We start from the raw sequence: 12,600 nt of genomic DNA, 5'->3' as shown, positions 1-12,600 counted from the left end.
TACGTTTTTATGTTTTTTGAAGTGTTTTGGACATTTTGTTTTTGGGCTTGTGTTTGGCCCAAGGCCTTTTTGTGGCCCATTTCGAATTTATGTCCTTATTTATATGTTTCTCTTGTAAGTTTTAAGATCAGACTTGAATTTTGAATTCACTCAAATTTCACTTCAATTTCTGTGCCCTTTGGGTTGAATTTTGGGGGTTGGGGAAGATCAACACGGGTATTCGCAGAATCAACGTGTTTTGCTCTTCGTTATTGTAATAACACACGCTACATCACAACTACATCATCTTTTATATGCAATAATCCTTCTTTCATGGTCTTAATCCTTAGGATATAAAAGAGAAACTTGTGATCTTTCTTCAAACAATTAACTAAATCATCGAACATGTCAAGGAAATCTGCCCATTTGGCAGAAGGAGGTGCATCAGCCCTTTACGCTCATTTCATTTGTTAACTGATTTAGTATCTCAGTAAGGTTACCCGTCCATATTTGGTGTTGTTTGACCTTAAGGCATATCGCTAGACGAACTAACTTCCTCCGTTGAGCAGAAACCGATTAAGATGTCGCATACTTTCTTTAAACAATAAGACAAATAGCAACTATTTGTTGAGCTATATCAGCGCCTTTGGTTATGCACCCATAATCTTAACACTCATTTTATTTTTTTAACTGACTTAGCATCTCAATAAGGGCACCCACCCGTATTTGGTGTTGTGTCACATGTGGGCACATCTTGTGATACGGACTAAATGCGTTCATCATAATGAAACAAACTCACAACTCTAGTTGGGGCATTTCATCGATTGTTGGTGGGCAAATTGTGAAATAGATCCCAAACTAGACGCGTGCCTCGTATGCAGTTCAATCAATTTCTTGATCATTAAACAGTCTATGAAATGTCCTGATACAGGAAATTTACCAACCGTAATCAGCAAGAAGTTTGTTCTACTAAACGTAGTGTAATGTAAGTTCTGTTACTTGCTAGAGTTATGTTTGTGGGTTGTTTGATAAAGAAACAATGTTAGATTTTTAAAACATGTAACAAAATATTTATACTGATGGTTTCTGTTAATAGGACATAATAATACACATGTAGTAACCATGTTATTAAAGTGAAACTATCTGAAGGCGTTTTATTTATCTTTTTAACCAGAATATATTTGAATATTCCTTATCAAAATTTCGGTGTTGATGAATACATGGTGGAGGCGTTTTCTATATTGTTTTTAACTTGGTTACAATTGCAGCCAGCTAATGACTTGTGTTCAAATTGACCTTTGTTATTGGACTTAGCTCGAATAAGGCCTAAATCAAATCGTGCTATAATCTTGATTCAAATTATACACTTATTTAAAATAAAAGTTTAAAGGCAAGAAGAGAGACGTGAGTCATTATGACCCGATGGACTACAGAGAGAGAGGGAGGGGAGGGAGAGAGAGGATGAGAGAGAGCGGGAGGTCGTTGCGGCCGGTAGTCGTGCTTGAGCCCAAAATACTCAAGAAACCGTTGCATGTCACTATATACAACCATAGAACAGATCGGGACATATATGCCATCGCTGCTGCTTTGCGCCGGCTATTAGGTTTGGCGATCAAATAGGTTTCAGTGAAAAGAGAGGTTTGGGTCAACCTGACACGAAAAACAGGTCTAGGTCGACTAACACGACTGGTTGACCCATTTAAAAACAGGTCAGGTTGGGTGGACCTGTATCAAAACTGGTTGACCCATTAGAAAAATATCTTTTATATTTTTGTTTTTGTTTTCTCCGTTTCTGTTTTACTATTTTACGTGGTTAGTTATAATCACATTTATTTTGACACATTATATTATTTATTTGTCGCACTCATACTCATCATTAAACATATTGTCGATAAGTTGCTTAAAGCCTAACAACTCATTAGGGTTAACATCTTTGACCCGAATAATATGAGCCGGGTTTGGGTTGAACATTTCAACCCACCAACTCATCAAGCCGACACGGTTGACACCCCTAGGTTTCACCATTAACTACCACCGTTGTTACTAGCACCCCAAAACTATCGTCATCGATCTCTTCCATCACGGGTCGGCCCTTTAATTGACCTAACCCACCGCTGTTGTAGGCTCAAATTGGAAGGAAATGAAAAAGGAACACAACTACCAGTACGTCAAAAAAGGCTTATGGTCACACAAAAAAAAGTGTGACCAAACATCTTTTGCCACACTTTATTTTTTCCAGCTCAAGTGTGACCAAAGGTCGAGTCATCGTAAGTATCATAGAGTCACATTCACGTTTAGTGGCTTTAGCAACTTAAAAGTGTGGCTAAACGGTACCACTATTTCTTGCTAGAATCAAGCATTATGTAAAATAAATGTGGCTAAAGGGTTGCAACAGCTACGTGAATTTATTGTAAGTGTGGTCCTTTCTATTATATAGTCACATAAAAGTTTGTTTTAGCCACATCAATTTAAAAAAATGTGGCAAAAAGAGTTGTTGTAATCAAGCATTCCATCCATTAAGTGTGACTAAATGGTAGCAACAGCCACATGAACTCACGGTAAGTTGTAGGTCCGGGTTTCGGGATCAAAACCGTGATTTTTATGATTATGTTCAAAGACGGAAGAGATAAGAGATGATAAACAAACAACTTTGTATTAATCCGGTAGTAAAACATTACAAGTCGGCCCGATTACATGATAACCGAACTAATACCAAAGAAGTATACATCCGGGGAGAAACCAAGTGGTGATTTCTCCCGGTGAGGTCTCAAACCTCCTCTAACTCTCTTGTGTTGCAAATGACAAAGTGTTGGTATTTATACCCAACATAGGTTGTATGGTCGAAGGATCTAACTGACTGATCGATAGATCATCTGTCGATCATCCAGCTATCGAAAGACACACATATACCTCGAAGGATGACATATCCTTCGAGGTCCATCTTCATCTATCGATGGATATCTTTCGAGCTCATCGAAGGATATACACAATCCTTCGATGCCTTATCCTTCGACACCAAACATTATACAACCATAATTTGTCTAGCAAACACACACGGTCAAACGAATAACCCTCTCGTTCGATAGACCGTTTCACTAACTATTACAAATTCAATGTAAAATAATAACTAATCTATTCGACAAGCATCGGACACAAAATCTGCATCAACAAATTCCCCCTTGTCCGTTGCTGTCGAATGCTGAAAATGCAACTGCAATCGATCTTCAGTCAAGTATTCATCTTCTCTGTGTTAACAAATTCCCCCTTGACCGATGATCCAGGTAAGTAGTAGGTAAGTAGTATCTTGACGCTCCTTGTATAATATTTCCCCCTCAAAGTACGCGTATCCGTGTTGGGTGTTGTGCAATTTCCTCAAAAGGCTCAATTAACCGATCTTCCGCTGATCTTCCAATACTCCAACCGGCATTTGATAAGGGTTCCATTCTTTAGAAACTGCATCAAGTCTTGATCTTCAAGCATACTACATTGATAGAGATTTCTGGTGAACTGTCTTCTGTAAACCGTCTTTGTGGAATCGTCCAAGTAATGCACTTTAATCTTCAGCATCAACACTCAGGAAAGTCAGCTAGACCAAGTGTATCCCTTGCAAGCTCAACCAAACAGCACGCTTAGTTGAACTACATCCAGATCTCATTGTCTCGCCTTTGTGAAGTTGACCACGTAATGCACTACGGATCTTCAGCATCAGTAACAGGAAGTCAGCTTGACCAAGTACATCGTTTGCAAACTCAACGAATTGAGTTACCCCCAGATCCCTGTAAAATCCCAAAGAAACATCAAGCCCAAAACCGAATCCTGCAGGTCTTCAGCCTTGAACTATCAACTTTCATAGAGATTCCCCCAGGTCTTCAGTAAACAGTGCTTTGAAACTACTGTCGACTTTAGATACCTGTATGTTTCCGTGCAAAACTCTTCACGCTGGCTGGAGAATTAATTAAAATCCTCAAATATGTGTCTGTGCAAAACATTCCACGCAGAACCGTTTGTACCACCAGAAAATCACAAACTCTACCACCTGTGATTGCGTTTAGAAATTTACCGAAGAAATTTAACATATGAAAATTTTTATCCCCCCATTTCTTTGGTAAAATCTCTAAACCTTAATAGATTCTTTCCACTTCAAAGAAACTGTCGTCAACTGTTCACCAATTCCCTCCACTGAGCGGAACTGTCGTCAATCTTCATTGAATGTTCTCGGTTCCGAAAAATCACGAAAACGACTTTCTTCTTTGCATATTCTAGTTGAATAAAAACGTCCCCTCGTACCCCGTAGGATCTGACTTGTATCCCCCCAAAGAATTTGTGAACTCGTTAGGACCGGTATTAACATTCTAGGTTCATTCATTCGTTACCAAATGCGAGAATATGACAATAAACAAAAAGATTTCTTCGTTGCATATTCTAGTTGATAAAGAAATTTCGCCTAGTACCCCGTAGGATCCGACTTGTATCCCTCCAAAGACTTTGTGAACTCGTTAGGACCGGTATAGACGTTCCAGGTTCATACGTTCGTTTTCAAATGCGAGAATATGACAATAAACAAAATGCTTTCGAACATTTCCGAATAACCGGTAACAATCATAAATATTGACGTGCGGAAGTGAACATATCGTGTTGTTTTTGGCCCATTATAGTCGCGTCACCATTTTTGCCATTTGCATCGGTAACCGTGACTACCCCACATTTTTCAAAAATCAAGTTTCCATCATCTCTTGTTTTCATCATGCCGCATCACCCCTCGCGCTCCCGAACCCGTAAGGATTTGGCGTTGACATTTAGAAGCGCGATTCAACTAAACTTCACGAACACCCGACCCCACTTTGCAACTCACGAATAAAAACGGGTACACTACCCCATGTCTTATCATTATCAACAACCAAAAATAATAGGCCCAATATCAATTAATAATGATAAATCTGAATAAAAATCCACTGACCATCACAAAGACCCAAAAAAAAATCGTGAAGCCCAATTAAGATTTCCATGAGGACTTAATTTGTTCTTGTTTTCATAAAAGTCCACTAACAGTTGAGTGGATGACAAAATGATGAGTGCTACGAAGACTTGATGTTTTCCAAATATTATTGACTGGGCTCAATAACTCTATAATATTTCAACAAACATTTACTAAGTCCATGAAGAACCAACTCAGCCCACTTCACAACCTTGATGCAAGCCCAAATGAAACAAAGTGTGACCATGAATAATCTAGTGGAGCCCATCAATGAATCCAACAAAATAGAAGACCTAGATGCCAAAAAGGATTCTGTCGAAGTCTTCATTTTACAGCCGCCAACATCATCTTTGTCATCTTCTCCTCTGTAATACAATAACAACCAGCAGCTCTTTTCTCTCGAAAGATGATCTTTCGTAGGTTGATACAAACGAAAGATGATTAGCAGATCTTTCGTAAATCTTTCGAGCACATGTCACTGATTTTTCGAGCACATGTCAGATCTGGATCCTTCGAAGTTGTTGAGAATGATGAACTTTTAAAGAAATGACCCTTCGAAAAACATCTGATCTTTCGATTCTGTTGTGATGACCCTTCGATACACAACAAGCCTGATCTTTCAAAGTTGTTTAGGGATAAACGTGATCTTTCGAAGTTGTTTAACGGTGAGGATGACCCTTCGAGAAAAAGAATGATCCTTCGAAATCTTGTGAGATGACCCTTCGAAAAGATAAATGATCCTTCGAAGTACTGTTTTGATCCTTCGAGGTTGTGATTGATCTTTCGAAATCAGTTTGATCCTTCGAAGTATGAACACACCAAGAACATCAAGAACACAGAAGGCTGTGTAAATCTGCAGATTGATGAAAACACTTTGTAGATAATTTTTGATGATGATAACTTGAGTACTTAGGTGAAAAACATAAAACCCAACACTCGTTTCAGCACAGATCTGAATATTCGGGTCCAGATCTGAGTTTTTCTTGATTCTCACCATTTTTACATCTTGAATAAAAAGCACAAAAATCACAGATCTAGAGCACATGTGACTTAGTAAACGGTTAGATTTACTAAATCGGGCACCATGGCTCTGATACCAATTGTAGGTCCGGGTTTCGGGATCAAAACCGTGATTTTCATGATTATGTTCAAAGACGGAAGAGATAAGAGATGATAAACAAACAACTTTGTATTAATCCGGTAGTAAAACATTACAAGTCGGCCCGATTACATGATAACCGAACTAATACCAAAGAAGTATACATCCGGGGAGAAACCAAGTGGTGATTTCTCCCGGTGAGGTCTCAAACCTCCTCTAAATCTCTTGTGTTGCAAATGACAAAGTGTTGGTATTTATACCCAACATAGGTTGTATGGTCGAAGGATCTAACTGACTGATCGATAGATCATCTGTCGATCATCCAGCTATCGAAAGACACACATATACCTAGAAGGATGACATATCCTTCGAGGTCCATCTTCATCTATCGATGGATATCTTTCGAGCTCATCGAAGGATATACACAATCCTTCGATGCCTTATCCTTCGACACCAAACATTATACAACTATAATTTGTCTAGCAAACACACACGGTCAAACGAATAACCCTCTCGTTTGACCACTTCAAACGAGCGGGTCTATACACGTTCGATAGACCGTTTCACTAACTATTACAAATTCAGCGTAAAATAATAACTAATCTATTCGACAAGCATCGGACACAAAATCTGCATCAACATAAGTGTGGCTGTTTTATTATTTAGTCACATGAGTTTACTATAAATGTGGCTAAAAACTATTTCTAGACACACAAAACAACTTTGTACTTTTAAATGTGACTATTTTCTAACATTTACTCACACATAAAGTTTTATAATTTTAACTGTGACTATTGTTTAATCTTTGGTCACACATGTTTCGTAAAGTCCACATGAAGTTTTGTGTATGGCTAACCTTTTGTCACATATATTTTACTTTTCTCGTGATGTTTGCTATCATCCCGTCACATAAAAAAAATAAAGTAATGATAATGTGGCTAATGATTATGTAAAGCCACATGAAACTTTATAATTTTAAGTGTGGCTATTATCTAACCTTTCGTCACACATATTCATTATACCCATTACGTATGCTATTATTCTGTCACATAGAAAGAATAAAATAAGGATGGTGTGGCTAAAAGATATGTAAAGCCACATGAATTTATCTTTTATTTTTAAGTGTGGCTATTGTATAACATTTAGTCACACATAACTTTTTTTGCCATGACGTTTGGTATCATTCAGTCACACAAACAAGAAACAAAGTGATTATGGTGTGGCTAATGGTTATATAGAACCACAAAAAATTTTGTAATATTAACTGTGACTATTGTCTCAGCTTCAATGACTCGTAACTTTTTTTCCCATGACTGATGACGTTCACTATCATTTCGTCACAAAAACAAAAAACAAAGTGACAATAGCGTGGCTAATAATTATGTAAAGTCACATGATGTTGTAATTTTAAGCATGATTATTATTTAACCTTTGGTCACATGTATTTATTATGGTTCTATGTGGCCATTTTCAATTTTTTGTAAAATAAAAACTGAAGTAAACATGAGATAATCTAGAAACCAGATGATATTAACAATAGTATCCGAAAATCCATACATAAGTTTTCAATTGAAATACTAACTAAAGACAAACTTCTAATCAAAACCTATCTATAAAAGTTTGAAAGGGAAACAAATGTACACAGACACTAAGAGCTATTTCTAGGTTGTTTTCTTCGAGCCCATATACTCACTGCTTGAATACGAGCAGCAGTCCATATACTCACTTCTTGAATACGAGCAGCACTGCTGCCTTTGCTTCTTCACACTTCTTTCTGTGCAGCAGCCATTTCCCTTTGCCTCTTCAGCTCACTAGTTATTAAATATGATCCAATTGAGCATGCAAATATAAGTTCAGCTCAGTAGTAATTAAACATGATCCATTTGAGGATGCTAATATAAGAACAAGTGTATGAATTTTGATAAATAACTTACTCTAGTCTAGCCCCTTCATCTAAGGCGCTAGCCACCCTAGAACCTTTTCTTGGCCTACAAGCTACCAGCTCCACTTCAAAGATAAGAGTTGCACTGCACATTATGAAGTCCATCAATAACAATATAGTCAACTGTGCTATTAATCAAAACTAGCTACCAATCAGAAAATTAAGCTTGAACTCGGCTTGGCTCAGTTTTTAAGTTGGAAGTTAACATAGCAGAAGTGATTCTTATTGGTAGCAGCTCAACAAACATAAATTGTACAAAAAAATGCAAGTTAGATAATGTTACATCATAACCCCAAGATGGGGATCCCTTCCTCTCTATCACATCACTTGCATCCTTTAGCGCCTTAATGACAGGCGAAGGACTCGGGCGGGCTCCATTTTCATCGCTGCAAAATTATGATCCAACGCATATGATTAGAATCCGTTTTAGAATTTTCATATGCTAAAACTATAACAATCATGAGGGCAGTTTGATCTAGTCATCTTTGCCATTCCAATTGCAATTACAAGTGATGAATTGATTTTGGGTTGGCTAGCCATTTTAAGAGGAATTGCAGTGCGACATATGGCACAAGTACGCTTCCCCTGACCAACCCATTTCTCAAAGCACTTCAAGCAGAAGTTGTGACCACAGGGCATCTGCAAGGGATCCCAATATTTCTCTTCAGACTCAGACTCAGGAAAAAACTAATCATTAACACCACACGGAGGCCGTCTGGTATTATTCATTGATTAATAGCATAAAAATAGTGTCTTCACAACAGATTTGGTGTGGTCAGTTTATGCATAATTTGCTTTATACTTTTAGTTTGAATTATACAAGTTGATATGATTCATGATTACAGATTCGCTAAAACAAGATTCTGAAGATCAATATATTAAGGATGAATATTGAACGAGGGTTCGATCAACTTGAGAAACTTTTTTGCCGTATTTAACATTATTAGTTTATGTAATTAACTGATCAACACCTATTAAAACCATATTAAAGGTAGAGGTAAAAAAGTGCTTACTGGCAGAGCTTTTTCCTGAGGTGTCAATGGATGAACATGGCGATAAGTCTGATAAGCGCGTTTTTCCCACAGCCAAAATCGCTGATATTGCACTAGTACACCCAATTCCTAGCGACTTCCTCCTGTAAAATTTTCAAATCTTCAGATTTATAAAATACCACATTACAAAATGCTACTTGAATTATGTATGATAATAACAAAAGATTGTACCTGGAATAGAGCAAAAGAGGTCTGATTTTGCATTCGAAAACAACGAACTTTATCAAGATCCACTCAATCAAAATATATATGTTTCCCAATCTGTTTATGAAGATCCCCATCACAAGCAACCTAGTTTCATCATATTTCAAGCTAAATAAAGATTTTGTGAATCTAAAATAGTAATCCTAAAGAGAGCAACGGTGGGAACTAAAACCTTAATGTTTGTATACAAATGTGCCTCTTCTTTCTTCAGTATCGGGAAGATAAAATACTCAATGTGATTTTGAATATGATTACAAAATTTAATATGAATACCAAATTATAAACTAAAATTCTTACTCTATGGTGCTCTGCCATATCGGTCTCATCCACCTTACAGAGTATTTTAGCCTTCTCACTTTCACAAGCATACATGCATTTGAATTCTTTGTATAATCAGATGGAGTAGAATTGACCCCAAGGCTAGCTTCATGAAACTAATTCCCAATAATACATAATACATGAATCAGGTATAAGTTTATGTAAAGTGTATCATATCTTCTTTGTAACACGTACGTTCATCATCAAATTTAAACCTACAAGATACTAACTTTAGCAAATGAATTGAACAAACATAGTAACATACAATAGAATATATATGTGTGTGCGCGCGCGCACGTGCATGCGTGTGGTTGTGCATGTGTATTTATGTATATTAACGTTTGATTATTAACATTAATTGACATGGCAAAACAAGCCCATCCATTCCATTTTGGGTTGATATGGGTATTTCAAATTTTAAGATGGGTTAATATGGGCCAAACAAAATTAGTCACTAGGTTAGGATAGGTTATGAAGTGGTGGATAAAAAAAAGAGTAGGTCAGGATGGGGGTATGAGATAAAACCCAAGTGGGTCAGGATGAGTATGAGATAAAATCACTAAACTAATTACTACTTGAAAATATCTATTCACAACTGCGACTTCCACAATCCTCGCCGTAGTACTCTCCTGTTTTTCTTCGTTTAAAAAAAATAAAAATTTTAAAAATAATAAAAAAAATCAAAAAAATTTATAAAAAATCAAAAAAATTGTAAAAAATCAGAAAATTTCTAAAAAAATAAAAAAATTCTAAAAAATCAAAATATTCTAAAATCAAAAAATCCCAAAAATTCTTAAAAATCAAAAAACTATAAAAAACAAACAATTCTAAAAAATCAAAAAAATTAAAAAAAATCTAAAAAAACTAAAAAAAATCTAAAAAGTCAAATAAATTCTAAAAATATCAAAAAAATTTAAAAGAATCAAAAAACTCTAAACAATCCAAAAAATTCTAAAAAAAAATCTATAAAATCAAAAAACAAATGAAATTAAGATATCACATATATAGATATGTGTTATGCTACTTATATAAATCCATCTCAAATGAGTAACCAAAATTAAAAAAAAAAAAAAAAAAAAAAAAAAAAAAAAAAAAACCTTTAACATCACAAGGCATATCTTAATAACACAATTTTAAATTGAAATAAATAAATACAAAAATTATTACAATTAATATCGTAGAAACTCCCAATAAATTCCACCTACATCTATTGAGCTTTTATTAAATTTCGATTAATATGACTAGGAATATATTTGTACAACCACAACTTTCTACCCATATATTAATCTATTTTAGACTTAACATTATATCACGAGTTTAGATGCTTTAAAAATGAAGTAATAGAAACAGCTACGGTTGTTAATTTTGTGAATGAACCAAGTGAGGTCGTTAATTTTGCGACTTAAACAAGTGTGTTTTTTTTTAATTTTTAATTTTACGATAGGCCTTGACTATCCCGATTTTTTTTTTCAATTAGGACTTGCTAAAGTAGTTTGAATGACTTTGGATTTTACCTTTCTCATTTGAGATCCTTGAGACGCTATGAACGATCAACATGTTATAGTCTCCACCAAAATGATTAGCCAAATCCATTTGTGAGGTGAGATGGGTGAATAACACCAAACCTAACATTTAAAACCAAAAAAACAAGCAGAAAACAAAAAATCCTTAGAACTACACAGCAAATAAGGAACAAAAAACCTGTGACAAATTCTTCTTCATTTGTTTATAGATCTGAGTTAGAACATGCATGTAGAAAATCAAAATTCCGATAAATGTATTTGTTAACGAATTTCGTCATTTTGAAAACCGATCTGAGTTAGTATGCATATATGTTACATTATCACCAACAAAATCAAAGCATATATGTCTTTAAAATTAGTTAAATCCAAAATTCCCAAATTGGTACTTTGAAAACAAGCAATGATTTTTAAAAACGTAAATTAAAAACGTAAAGGAAGATTATGAGGTAAATCAAATTAGATAAAATGAAAATAAAAGCTCATACATTGGTACTGAATAAGAGATGTCGTCTTTATGGTTGGGGATGTCGATGGATGAGAGAAGAAGGGTGCGGCGGTGATTATGATGGAAATGGAGTTAGGGTCATTTAAATAGAAAGTGTGAGGTTACCCTAATACGAATTTTACTATAATCACCCTCTGCATTTTAAGAGCTTGTCAAAATGGGCCCGGCTGTTACAAAAATATCATTTTGATCTATCTTGATTCAAATAAAGTTATCCATTTACTAGTTTATCAGAATTTTTCGTCTTTAGGTATATTGTGAATTTCATTTTTGGTCTTCATAATAACTGTTCGGAAGTGTCGCGCTCCGGTCAAAGATACATTATAAGTCCCAAATTACCTCAAACAGATAGTAGCGGTAGTAAGGAATCGAACCACGAAGAGTCTGTGGTTTACGTATGGATTCGATTGATTTTTAAAGGTTATCACAACTTACGAAGCTTGCTAAAATTTATATGAATTTTGTTCGATTGATTTTAAAGGTTCACACCTGGTTCGGTAATTGCAATCCAAGGGTTTCTACACGATTTAGATTCGATTCAATTGAATATGTTATTAACGGATTTCTATCACGATGCTCAGGTGCCAATTGCTATCAACGTGTATAACGGACCGCAATGCTCTTCGTTACTTCGGACAAGTAAAACCTTGTGAATGATAAAGCATAATTACACGAACTTATTTCGCAAAGTCGAATTTTATAATCATTTAACAATTCACAAATGTAGTTCCAATGCAAGACAATCATCAATTAATTTAAATACAATTCAATTTGTCACAAAATCAAACTAAGAACATTGTTCAAACCCTAGACCTACAATCAGCTACACCGGGATGAAACCTCCGAGAATTAGCCGCTCATGGTGAATGGAATACGATAAACAGTGGATGGAAGCTTGAACTTGAACATCTTGAACCTTTGAGTATGGAGGAAAATGGTTTAGGATTTGTGGTGGTGAAAGGTTTGATGGATGGATGATGATAGGTTAGGGTTAGGTTAGGAT

General features: G+C 35.6%; 1 long non-coding RNA gene across 1 annotated transcript; it reads right to left on the bottom strand.

Annotated features, from left to right (window-relative positions):
* Nucleotides 1-7,704: 7,704 nt before the first annotated feature.
* Nucleotides 7,705-8,336, bottom strand: LOC110906468. The gene is made up of 3 exons (XR_002573841.2): nt 8,279-8,336; nt 7,988-8,080; nt 7,705-7,864 (listed from the first exon to the last, which is right to left on the bottom strand). It is a non-coding gene; the product is annotated as an uncharacterized LOC110906468 (long non-coding RNA).
* Between the last annotated feature and the right edge of the window lie 4,264 nt (nt 8,337-12,600).

This window comes from Helianthus annuus, chromosome 2 (assembly GCF_002127325.2).
Source record: "Helianthus annuus cultivar XRQ/B chromosome 2, HanXRQr2.0-SUNRISE, whole genome shotgun sequence".
Lineage (NCBI taxonomy): Eukaryota > Viridiplantae > Streptophyta > Magnoliopsida > Asterales > Asteraceae > Helianthus > Helianthus annuus.
This window is presented reverse-complemented; position numbering and strand designations above follow the sequence as displayed.